This window comes from Eptatretus burgeri, chromosome 9, assembly GCF_056783735.1.
Source record: "Eptatretus burgeri isolate ZD-2024b chromosome 9, Ebu_testis_v1, whole genome shotgun sequence".
In the NCBI taxonomy this organism is placed as follows: Eukaryota; Metazoa; Chordata; class Myxini; order Myxiniformes; family Myxinidae; genus Eptatretus; species Eptatretus burgeri.
This window is the reverse complement of record NC_140969.1, coordinates 19,551,931-19,564,591: the sequence shown is the minus strand read 5'-3', so window position 1 is coordinate 19,564,591 and position 12,661 is coordinate 19,551,931. Positions and strand designations below refer to the sequence as shown.

The 12,661-nt window shown below is 49.3% G+C and overlaps 1 protein-coding gene across 4 annotated transcripts in view; it reads left to right on the top strand.

Moving 5' to 3' along the window:
- Nucleotides 1–12,661, top strand: part of LOC147019652 (voltage-dependent calcium channel subunit alpha-2/delta-2-like) — a 388,928-nt gene that overhangs the window by 265,202 nt on the left and 111,065 nt on the right. The window lies entirely within an intron of this gene.

The window sequence follows — 12,661 nt, the reverse complement described above, 5'->3', positions numbered from 1 at the left end:
TTCATTTGTGTTCGTAGGATGCAAATTGCAAGCACCATGCTGAATTCTCTCGATATTATGAGTGATGAGAGCATTCCCTTGTCGTCATCTTTTTTGTAGCTCACCCTTCAGGTTCTCCAAAAATTTAAAGTACTATTGATGGTAATATTCTCTGGTGTTGTCAAATCTAGCGGTGCTACCATCATCCAAATATTAAGGTGGATAGATTTGTCCATCTGTTTCTCTCTTTCCACCTATTGGTTGAACAGCTGACTTCACTCTACCCACAGTTGAACCTCAGAATATCAATTCATATGCCCGCCGTTTCAGTCGCCACTTATATGGTCGAGCACCCATGGGCCTTCGGCTTCGGCCTCTGGTGTACATAGTGAAAACTGAACAAGTAATGTGTACATCAACACGTATGTGTACATAAACATCCGTGGCAATTTGGAAGCGATGAATAGCGGGTAGGTTGGAACTGAACGGGAGTTTTATTTTATTTATTTTTACCAAACGCGGTAAAGACACTATTCGAGAGAATGTCAGTGACACAATATGCACCAGAATACTGATATAGTCGTTTATTGATGAGTTTCCAAGAAAGACAACTTCAAACTCGGTTATTGTCATGACATGATAATATATATATATATATATATATATATATATATATATATATATATATATATATATATATATATCTCTATATATATATATATATATATATATATATATATATATATATATATCATAATCGATGTAAGAAGGCTTTTTGCTCATATTTGCAGGTGGAAAGGAAAGAGAGTTGGGGTTTGGTGGTGATGAGAGGGGCAAAGATGGGACAGAGTTGAGAGGGGGAGCTTGAGACATTGGTGGGAGGGCAGGGGTTGAGGTCTTTTGGTGGAGGGGATGGGACAAAGGTTGACGAGTTGTGTTTGGGGGCGGGGGGTTGAAGGCGTGGAGTGAGGAGGGGATTGAAGCCTTCGGTTTGGGAGGGGGGGTTGAAGACGTGGGGTTTATGAGGGGGGGGGTGGAGTTGAGGACTTGAAGTCACATTTTACATTGTGTGGATGTTCCGCAGGTCCCGACTAGTCATACTGTAAAGGTATATTATTGTGTCTTGGTCGACCAGGTTGATCTGTCAATGTCGAGGTGCCATAAAATTAGTTGAAAGCTCGCTGTGTCTGTTAACTGCTAATGGAAGATAGCCAGCTCAATTGCTTTTGAGCCTTACGAACACTTGTTTTTGCTTGAGGAATCACGAACAGTTGTTTTGAAGCATTTGTACATGAGATATCTGCTTCAGACCAAAGGATACGTTGAATTTATTCTCAAAAAGGGAAACACAACTTCAACTTTTCTTGCACTTTCATTGAATCTCTGTGTGTTAGCTTCTTCAAAGGTGTCACAGACAGCCATGAAATGTTGTTGCGAAGTGTAAGATGTGCACGTACCTTCAAAATCTTACATCGCTTTGAATAAGTGAGATGTGCCAGAGCACAATGGGCAGCTTTTTGAGAAATTAAATAAATTATGAAAAGAAAACTGTAGCTTTTGTGTCTGAAAAAGAAAGTTTACAATTGCATCATACCAGCATTGATTTCGGGCAATGAAATGTGGTCTTTTACAAAGAAGAAGCAAAAAATTGATCAGGACACAAAGAGCCATTGAAAGATGCTGTTTTTAGCCCAACAATAAGGACACAAGAGGTACTAATGGATCAAAGAGAAAACGAAGTTCAATGGCTTTGGTCACAATACAAATAAAACTTAAATGGCAGTGTGCTGGACATGTAACATAAAGAATAGATAACCAATAGATGACAATATTTACTAACTGTCAACCAAGAGGATGATGTGGAAGAAGCAGAGGAAGACCAAAGGTTTGATGGAGAGATGAAATGGAAATAGTCAATGGAGTAGGGACGTACAATTGCCCCCAATTGTAGAGAATCGAGAATAATGAATCATGTTGACGGAGGCCTTGATCCCATAGTGGATTAAATTAGGCTCATCAAGTGAAGTATATTATCTAATGCTAACTAACAAGAAATATAGAACAAAACTGGTGTTGGTTTATTATTATTTTATATGCAGCCTTCGGCTAGCCAGGTGTTGGCTTAGTGGTTAGAGTGGCTGGCTTGGGATACTAGGGTCTTGAGTTTGAGCCCCGTTGGCTGCTGAATTAGCACCAGGTGGGGTCGACTCAGCCTGTCATCCTTCTGAGGTTGGCGAAATGAGTACCAGTGTACTGGTCCTGGTGTGTGCCCTGGTTAGAAATGGTATACTGTATCCCTGCATGTTGTAAGAGGTGACTCAAGGGTTGGTGTCAGGAAGGGCATCTGGCCATAAAACATTGCCTCAAAAAGGGAACCATGATTGTCATTGGGCCCGCAAGGCTAAACCCTGCTCTTTCAGGGAAAAATGGTGTGCGTGCGTGTGCAGCCTTTGGCTGCTGGTTTCATCATGGCTTGGAGTGTGACTGTGCTTCTGATGCAGTGCCTCTTGTTTCCAGAAAGGTGATACTCATTTTGCCAACCACAGAAGGATGTCAGGCTGAGTCAACCCATCTGGTTTTATTTAACAGAGAATCAGGGGCTCAATCTGAAGACCCAAAGATCTTAAGCCAACCACATTTACTGTTGAGCCAACACCATGCTTACTGGTGTTAGTATGATTGATATGTATGGTGTATGTATGTATGTATGTATATATTGTTGCGGATTTGGAAAGCTATCGCACTCAGCATTCAAGTTCCTATAGATTAGTTATATCGGTAAGTATATGTTTTATAGATAGCTCCCATCCCTGGTCGAATGGGTAAATCAAATGTGAATGCGCTACGATTGTATTAGAGTTTCAACAATGCCACAACGGCACCATTCTGGAACTGGAATGTTCAACATGGAACTGGCACTGCTGCGTTCTTCAGGCGCGCGCGTGGGTGGAGTCTAACACAGACATGCCATCCCTCCATGGCCAATCGGCGGGGAGCCGGCGTCTTCCGCCCTCCGCCTCCGACCGAGCACCGTCACCATTAAACACGCGGTCTGAGGTAAAGCCGTAGGCAGAGCCACAAACGCCCGCCACTGGAGACTCCGGCCAAGGGATGGAGTGCCCCACCCACCGCTCCTGTCCAATCAGGAGCGGATGAGTCACATGGGGGGAGGAGAGAAGCATTCGTTGAGCGGGAGGGGCCGATATAAGGTGTGTCCTGAGGAGATTATCGTCGGCAGCTCTCTTGGAGTTGTTCTGGTTCTTTTCTTGGTTCTCTTATCTGCCCATCTCATCAACTTGGCTTCTCCTGCAATGACCTCATCCCAGCTCCAGAGCTTGGTGTCGTCGCCTTCCGCCTGGCTGGTACGGCGACACCAGTCACAAGACCAGGGGACGTCCAGCCGTGCACTCGTGTCCAGATAGCCAGCCACACCTGGCTCACAGCCGGTTTGTCCTCCTCGGCTGGAGAGTCGCAATAAAGGCCGTTGAGGTCCACTTCTGTCTGGGTGTGCGTGTGTCTGTTTGTGGCGCCAGTCTGACGAGTAGTGAATTGTATAAGTGTTTTGCCTGTACATACATGCATTGCTTGATATTCGGTATAGCTCTCTTCTTGCGTGCTCCCCTAGTCCCCAATCATTGGTATAATAAATGCCCCATCGTTTGAATGTACTCAGCTCGTCGTGTCCATTTCTGCCATTGACTGGGTGTGTCATGTGTGTGGGAAAGTCAGCAGTCATTGCCGCTATAACGGAGTAACAGGATAATCGGGCCGGCGGAACTTGGCGATTAAAACCGCGCGGCTTCGCACATGGAATGGGCTCGCGAAGCGGCTCCTTTCCGTACGAGTTCTGTCGAGGGTGGAATACCCCAGTAGCTGGACCACGTGGGTACTTAGGTATATAGAGAATTTGGCTATTCACCCTACCCCTCGTGGTTACCCCATTGGCGTACTTTGGTCCAAAATAACCAGGACCCGCCAACCTCGGACTTCTCCGGGCCGGCAATCTGTAATTCCGTGCGATCGAGCCGAGACGGCCCCACTGCTCCATCGAGGGTCGTGCTCGTGGCGACTCGCCGGCGAAACCACAACTATATATATATATATATATATATGTATATATATATATATATATATATATATATATATATATATATATATATATATATATATATATATATGTATATATATATATATATATATATATATAAATATATATATATATGTATATATATGTATATATATATATATATATAAATATATATATATATATATATATATATATATGTGTATATATATATATATATATATATATATATATATATATATGTGTATATATATATATATATATATATATATATATATATATATATATATATATATATGTGTATATATATATATATATATATATATATATATATATATATATATATATATATATATATATATATATATATATATATATATATATATATATATATATATATATATATATATATATATTGTTGCGGTTTTCGCGCCCGCCGGCGTGCTGACGGCCACGTAACTCGAATCGCGGCACGTCGCCCACCGGACGGACAATCCAGTCGTGACCCTCTCGGACTAACGCCGGGAACCAGTCACGGGTGGACCTTTCGGTCTCACCGCGATCGAGCCAATCAGCCCCCGCGTGGGATAGGGTTGCTCGCCAAATTCGAACTACCTAAGTACCCACGCGGAGGGTAGACCGGGCGATCGCACCTCGCCGCAGGTCGACTTCGGACACGGGCCACTTAAGCGACCCGTTCCGTACTATCAGAATAACCGAGCGGTGTTATCGTCGACCTCGACGGTTCGATTAATTATCGGGCGTACTCAGCCCACTACCAACCCTTTACGTGAAGCAAGATGGGGGTTCAATGGGGAAAAAGACGAAGCGAAGCGGGAGAACAGTTCAACAATAAAGCACATTTATTCGCGACGAACGGAAAGCACACAAATACAATTCCACCAAATGCACACAAAAAGAAAACACAATTCCATTTACACAAAAAGCAAACATAAAAGTGAAAACACAGTGCAGAGCTAATACCGACTACCGAGCACACGGCAACACTTACACAATTCTACTTCACAGACGGCGCCGACAACACATACCCAAAACCAAGGAAAAGAAATACCCTCAAGAATGAGGTAGGCCTGGGGCCGAGACCTGGTCGGGCCTACCCGTCTGGTGATGAGACGCGGAGCGGCGATGGCCCCGCAACCCGCGGGCCTCGTGGACAGTGCCTGGCAGGGGGTGGGAACGGGGCCCCCTTGGTCGCACTATCTCAGCGCGGGGGGAAACAGGAGGGGGGTTGCTGATGCTCGGGGCATAGAGGATCTTTATTATATGCGACGAGCGTCTCCACCTCGGCCAGGTCGCGCTGTCGGCCTCCCAGGGGTGCAGCTCCCTGCACGACGCGAGCACCCCCTCGTCCGCCCTCGCCGCCTCTCCACAGCTCGTCCCCTCCGTTCCGACTTCAACGCACACGACGAGCAGCTCCACCGCCCGCGAAGTCTTGACTCTCTGTTCCGACTCCTTCGCCTCGTTCCGACCTTTACTACTTGTTCCCTCTTGCGACTCTCCGACCCCTCGTTCTCGTTCTGCTGACTCTTTCGCTCCGACTTTTACGACTCCTTTGACTGACGAACACCGTCCTTTTATCCCCCCGTAACTTCGCCTTTGACCCCCTCCCTTTGACCTTTCAACTCGCTCCCCATTGGCCCGAGAAAAAGTGGGCGTGAAGGCTTTTGATCCACAAATTTGCATATATCGATCGCCCTGGGGGCGGGGCCAATTCGCCCCTCGCTCACCGATTGGACGGCAAAAAGTGGGCGTGTGTCGTTTTCGATCCGTTTTTGAAGCAGAAAATCCGTGATTTTGTACACGCTGTTCAACGTGCGCCCTACACGAGTCCAGCATCGGTGCCCATGAGTGGCGCGAGATGACGGTGATGCGATGGTGGCGAGTTGTGACGGTAAAGGTCGTGGCGGTTGTGGTGAAGCGGCGTTGTGGTTGGTGGTTGTTGTTGTGGTTGTGATGGCGGGTGGTCCAAAATAAAGATAGTGAAAGAAAAACGGCTATCCTGAAGAGTCGCAGCACGTATAAATGACATGTATTCCCACTAGACAACGGGTTTGGGCCTAACTACACATGCACTTACCGAGATACCTCACCTAAGGGACCTGAATGGTGGTTTGCGAATCTGGTAACCACAACAATATATATATATGTGTATATATATATATATGTGTATATATATATATATATATATATATATATGTGTATATATATATATATATATATATATATGTGTATATATATATATGTGTATATATATATATATATATATATATATGTGTATGTATATATATATATATATATATATATATATATATATGTGTATATATATATATATATATATATATATATATATATATATGTGTATATATATATATATATATATATATATATATATATATATATGTGTATATATATATATATATGTATATATATATATGTGTATATATATATGTATATATATATATATATATATATGTATATATATATATATATATATATATATATATATATATGTGTATATATATATATATGTGTATATATTTATATTGTTGCGGTTTTCGCGCCCGCCGGCGTGCGAACGGCCACGTAACTCGAATCGCGGCACGTCGCCCACCGGACGGACAATCCAGTCGTGACCCTCTCGGACTAACGCCGGGAACCAGTCACGGGTGGACCTTTCGGTCTCACCGCGATCGAGCCAATCAGCCCCCGCGTGGGATAGGGTTGCTCGCCAAATTCGAACTACCTAAGTACCCACGCGGAGGGTAGACCGGGCGATCGCACCTCGCCGCAGGTCGACTTCGGACACGGGCCACTTAAGCGACCCGTTCCGTACTATCAGAATAACCGAGCGGTGTTATCGTCGACCTCGACGGTTCGATTAATTATCGGGCGTATTCAGCCCACTACCAACCCTTTACGTGAAGCAAGATGGGGATTCAATGGAGGAAAAGACGAAGCGAAGCGGGAGAACAGTTCAACAATAAAGCACATTTATTCGCGACGAACGGAAAGCACACAAATACAATTCCACCAAATGCACACAAAAAAAAAGAAAACACAATTCCATTTACACAAAAAGCAAACATAAAAGTGAAAACACAGTGCAGAGCTAATACCGACTACCGAGCACACGGCAACACTTATACAATTCTACTTCACAGACGGCGCCGACAACACATACCCAAAACCAAGGAAAAGAAATCCCCCAAGAATGAGGTGGGCCTGGGGCCGAGACCGGGTCGGGCCTACCCGTCTGGTGATGAGACGCGGAGCGGCGATGGCCCCGCAACCCGCGGGCCTCGTGGACAGTGCCTGGCAGGGGGTGGGAACGGGGCCCCCTTGGTCGCACTATCTCAGCGCGGGGGAAACAGGAGGGGGTTGCTGATGCTCGGGGTATAGAGGATCTTTATTATGTGCGACGAGCGTCTCCACCTCGGCCAGGTCGCGCTGTCGGCCTCCCTCGGGTGCAGCTTCCTGCACGACGCGAGCACCCCCTCGTCTGGTGTCGCCGCCTTTCCACAGCTCCGTCCCCTCCGTTCCGACTCCAACGCACACGACGAGCAGCTCCACCGCCCGCGAAGTCTTGACCCTCTGCTTCCGACTCTCCTCTTCTTCTTGACTCTCCGACCCACTCTGACCGACGAACACGGTCCTTTTATCCCCCCGTAACTTCGCCTTTGACCCCCTCCCTTTGACCTTTCACCTCGCTCCCCATTGGCCCGAGAAAAAGTGGGCGTGAAGGCTTTTTGATCCACAAATTTGCATATATCGATCGTTCTGGAGGTGGGGCCAAATCGCCCCTCGCTCACCGATTGGACGGCAAAAAAGTGGGCGTGTGTCGTTTTTGATCCGTTTTTGAAGCAGAAAATCCGTGATTTTGTACACGCTGTTCGACGCGCGTTTTGCATGAGTCCAACACCGGTACCCACAGCGGGGCAAGAACGGTGGCGATGCTACGGTTGTGAGGTGTGCGTGAAGGTCGTGGCGGTTGTGGTGAAGCGGTGGTTGTGGTCGGTGGTTGATGTTGTGGTTGTGATCATGGCGGTTGGTCCAAAATAAAGATAGTAAAAGAAAACGGCTATCCTGAAGAGTCGCAGCTCGCATAAATGACATGTATTCCCACTAGACAACGGGTTTGGGCCTAACTACACATGCACTTACCGAGATACCTCACCTAAGGGACCTGAATGGTGGTTTGCGAATCTGGTAACCACAACACTACCCCCTTCCCTTTTTACAGACTCGTCCCGAGTCGTCAAATTTTCGTGTGCCATCATGTGTAGTTTTCCCCTAGTACATTTTACCTACGGATCCCTGAGTGCGACATTCATGGTATTCGTGTCCCCAAAATAAATAACCTGAGGGCCGCGTAACTATCTAAACAAACTCACTCACACGGACGACTTAAATAAAATTGCCGGCGCTAAGACAAACATGCCGGGGGCGCACTCATATGTACAGTACATCTTAACCTTAACTTACAAATTTTACACTAAACCATGGCCCAGGATCATTGAACTCTGCAAAAAGAAAGCAGTTAGCAGGGAGCCAGGCCGCCCGCATGCAGTCTCTGGCTCAAAACAATGCAGGTGACAGGGAACGTGGCTGGCTGCTCACACGCAGTCCAAGGCCTTCCCTTTTGAACTGAACGCAGTGAACCACAACGGTGCATGGGCTGCACAAACGCAGTCTCCGTGCCAGCTCAAGTGGCACACGCAATGAGCACAACGAATGGATGCATGAACGGTTTGAACTGAATGCAGTGAACCACAACGGTGCATGGGCTGCACAAACGCAGTCTCCGTGCCAGCTCAAGTGGCACACGCAATGAGCACAACGAATGGATGCATGGACACAAACACGGTGCACGGGCTGCCACTGCAGGCCCGTGTTGTAGCTGCCAACAGGGCAGTTCTCGCAGCTTGCAAACTGTTGCCTTGATCCTGGCGCACATGGAAATGAACAGGGGGGGCAAAGCAAAAATTTAACGGGGCTGGTGAACGTGGGCAGTGGGCATGGCATGGCAAAGGTGGCAGGCAAACACAGCCCGCAGAAGAAGGCCGCTGCAGGCAAACTCAGCCCGCAGAACCAGGCCGGCACAGGCCTCGAAGAAAAACAGCCAGTAGATGAACTGGCCGGCACAGGCCTTGCAGTAACACAGCCAGCAGATGAAGCTGGCCAGCTTTTGCCGTCAGTGGAAGTTGGTGGAGGGAGTGCGGTGGTGCTGGCCACTTGGAAGGCGGGCTCGGACCTACCTACCTGTCTCCCTCCCAACCTATCGCCTTTGCCTGTCACTGTACATACCCACTCCCTTAATTTGTCAAACCCCAATTTAGCCCCAACTTAATTTTTTTTTTTTTTTGTTGTTTTTATTTTTACTTCCCCACTATAAATCGTCCCCTAACCCCCTTTATCGTCCTTGTTCGGCTAACCTATCCTGTCACCTAGCCTACTCCCAACCCCTACGTTCCCTTCCCGGAGGGGAATAAGGGAGAGCTAACGTCCTGTGCCGAGGCCCAACTCAAGCCTCAGAATGGCCTCCCCAGAGTTCGGCGATCTATAACCAAAGTGGGTCCAGCGGCCCACAACGACAGCGAGGGGATGGATGGTGCGCAGGGGTACATCTCCTAATCTACCCTAACCATTTAACTGTTAAACTACCCCGGGGCTTTCAACAAGCGCCTCTCGCTTAAACTATTGGTTCTAACAACCCAGATTCCCGTCGCCTGTGTTGGTGTCCTCACAATTTCGGGCCTCGCCCCCCAATTTTCTCTCCGTGCCCTCACACGGTCTCCTGGCTGGGACACGTGGCTCCCTTTGGCAGGCACGACCCTCTGCCAATTCCCCAGCTATGGCACCCCCGGGCACAACACTGCCTCCGAGCCTACCAGCTCCCTAACACCGGGGAGTGCCCCCCATGGCACCTCCCCTGAAACGCACACGTGGCAGGCCGGCTTCCCAGGCCCCTTTCCGAGGGTCACCCTTGCCCACAACACTGCCCACGCGGCTAATGGCGCCCCGGGCCTCCGCACCAAGCAGACGCACCCGTGCCCACTACGCTATCCCGGCCCCCCATGGGCCCCAGGCCTACCGCGGCCGACTAGCCTGGTGCCCGGGGTACCCACTCAGCGATACTCACCTTTCGCAGCCACGCTCCCAAGCCCGTCAACAGGGCTCCTGCACCCCTCCAAATGGGTCTCGAGCCTACATTCCCACCAACAACAAAACGACCTCCATTTTTCAATTTGACTAACCCAGCTAACTCACTTTACTCTGACCCCGGGGTCCCTTGGGCGGGAGTCACTCCTCCCCCCAATCACTCATCGCACCATGCATTCCCCATTCACTCCACTCACACAGACCCGCTGGCCTCACTCACTCACCATGTACTCACCTCACAACTCTCCAACTCTTCAACACACACACCGCTGAACTCTGCCATCCTTCTATCTGCATCCCCTAACTAACTCGTGCTCCCACGTCGTCCCTTAAACTACAGCACGTTCCTTTTAACACTACGTAGCTAAACTACGTCCCCACTACACATCCACAAGTCTGTCACTGTCTCCAAATAATCCCATTAATCAATTTTATTTCCCAACCTAAATCTGACTACAATCCCTCTAACTAATCCATTCCACGGACTCCATGAGGACTTACCCCTGCCCCATGAAGTCGGTCTAGCTAAGCTAACCCTTCCCCCTAACTAGTTTCCATCCTGTGCCCAGGGAAGGGGGTCTTCCACCCCTTTCCCAGGAATCCTTTGCACCCGAAAGTGAGGCTTGCTGTCTTCTTTTTTTTTTTCATGCGCAGCACCTGCGCGGCAACTCAGAGCTCGCGCACTTTGCACCTGGCCGTGACGTCATGCAGCTGCACGTGTTCCTCGTCCCTCCTTGGACGCTACCATCCGGCAGAGATACCCCTCCTGCCGGATTCCAACCACACGTGCAGCCATGACGTGCAGCCATGACGTCACCGTGCGCAAAAAAAACACAAGCCCCACGTCTCGAGGGGTTCCCCACGCGAACACATGTGCTTTGCCCGTTGGAGCTTAACACACACGATCGCGTGGAGAACCCGTCCGGTCCAAATCCGTTTACCTGCCTAAACTTTGTCCGTCCGCGGGATCGGCAAATCCACCGCGTGCGTTTCCGGACCGGGACTTCACTCTCGCAAGCGAGCACGTGGCGGTCTCGTGCGTTGCACAGCACGAACCTCGTGCTCACTGCTGGGTGAACCCGGCACGGTCCGCGAAACAACTACAGCCGCTACTCGGCTTTCGTTTCTCCCATGTCGCCGTCTCCGTCGCCATTCAACCCACGCACACCTGCGTGTTACGACGCACACAGTCCACACCATCACATTCACACCGGGAGATGCGGCTGCGTGCTCCCGCATGCCAACCGACATCTCCCTCTCATACCGCTCTCTCACACACACGGTCTCCCTGGCACACAGCGACCTTGCACACGGCCGTTCACTCACGCGTGCCTCACTACTCACACAAACCATACTACTCACACGTGGTGCTCCATTCACTCGCGCGGGGGCACTCACCCGCGGTGCCTCACCCACACACGCGAGGGCACTCAACCGCTGTGCCTCATCCACACACCGTGCCTCACTCATACACGCGGGGGCACTCACCCGCGGTACCTCACTCATACACACGGCGACACTCACACACGCGGTCTCTTCCACACAACGTCCCTCACTCATACACGCGGGGGCACTTAACCGCGGTGCCTCATCCACACACGCGGGGGCACTCACCCGCGGTTCCTCACTCATACTCCGTGCCTCATCCACACACGGCGTGCTGGGAAGCACGTACTCCGGCACCATCGCCACCACACCACTCACACGTGGTGCCTCACTCATACTGGCCGTTTCACTCACACACACGGCCTCACTCACACACGGTGCGCTGGGAAGCACACACTCCGGCACCATCGCCACCACACCACTCACACACGGGGTCGCTTCCACACACGGGGACGCACTCACGCCTTGCACCACACACACAGGGACAACTACACTGGGGATTCGTGTCCCCACAAGGGTCTCCGGGGCCTCTACACCCCCCAAGCTCTCAGTGCACCTGTCCACAGCACCCGTCCCCTCAACCTCGCAAAGCACGACCGAACCCACCTGGTCGTGACTCGCCTCAAGGGGGCATACTCCCTCCCCTCGTTCCTGGAGGAGGCCATCCAGGTGCTCGCACTGGGTCTCTACACGCTCCGCGAGCTCACCCCCTTTAACCTCCACTACCTCCGTGTGTGTGTGCGTCACTTACCCCGTCTTCCTCGTGTAGTCTTTCCTCTATTTTTCTATCTCCCGTGTCTCTGCCAACTTTTCACCCTTTACCTCCCTTGTCTCAACTATTATTTCCTTTGTCACGGCCTTCATGCCCGCCTGCAGGCATCGGCCCATGTTCTGCGTCTCACCCCGCAGCTTTTTCATCTCTTCCCTCATTTGCTGTGTATTCGCATCCATCGTCGTTTTCACTTCATTTGTATTTGTATCCATCTTTTCGTTCATTTGTTCGTTCATGCCTTTCATTTCGTTTTTCATATT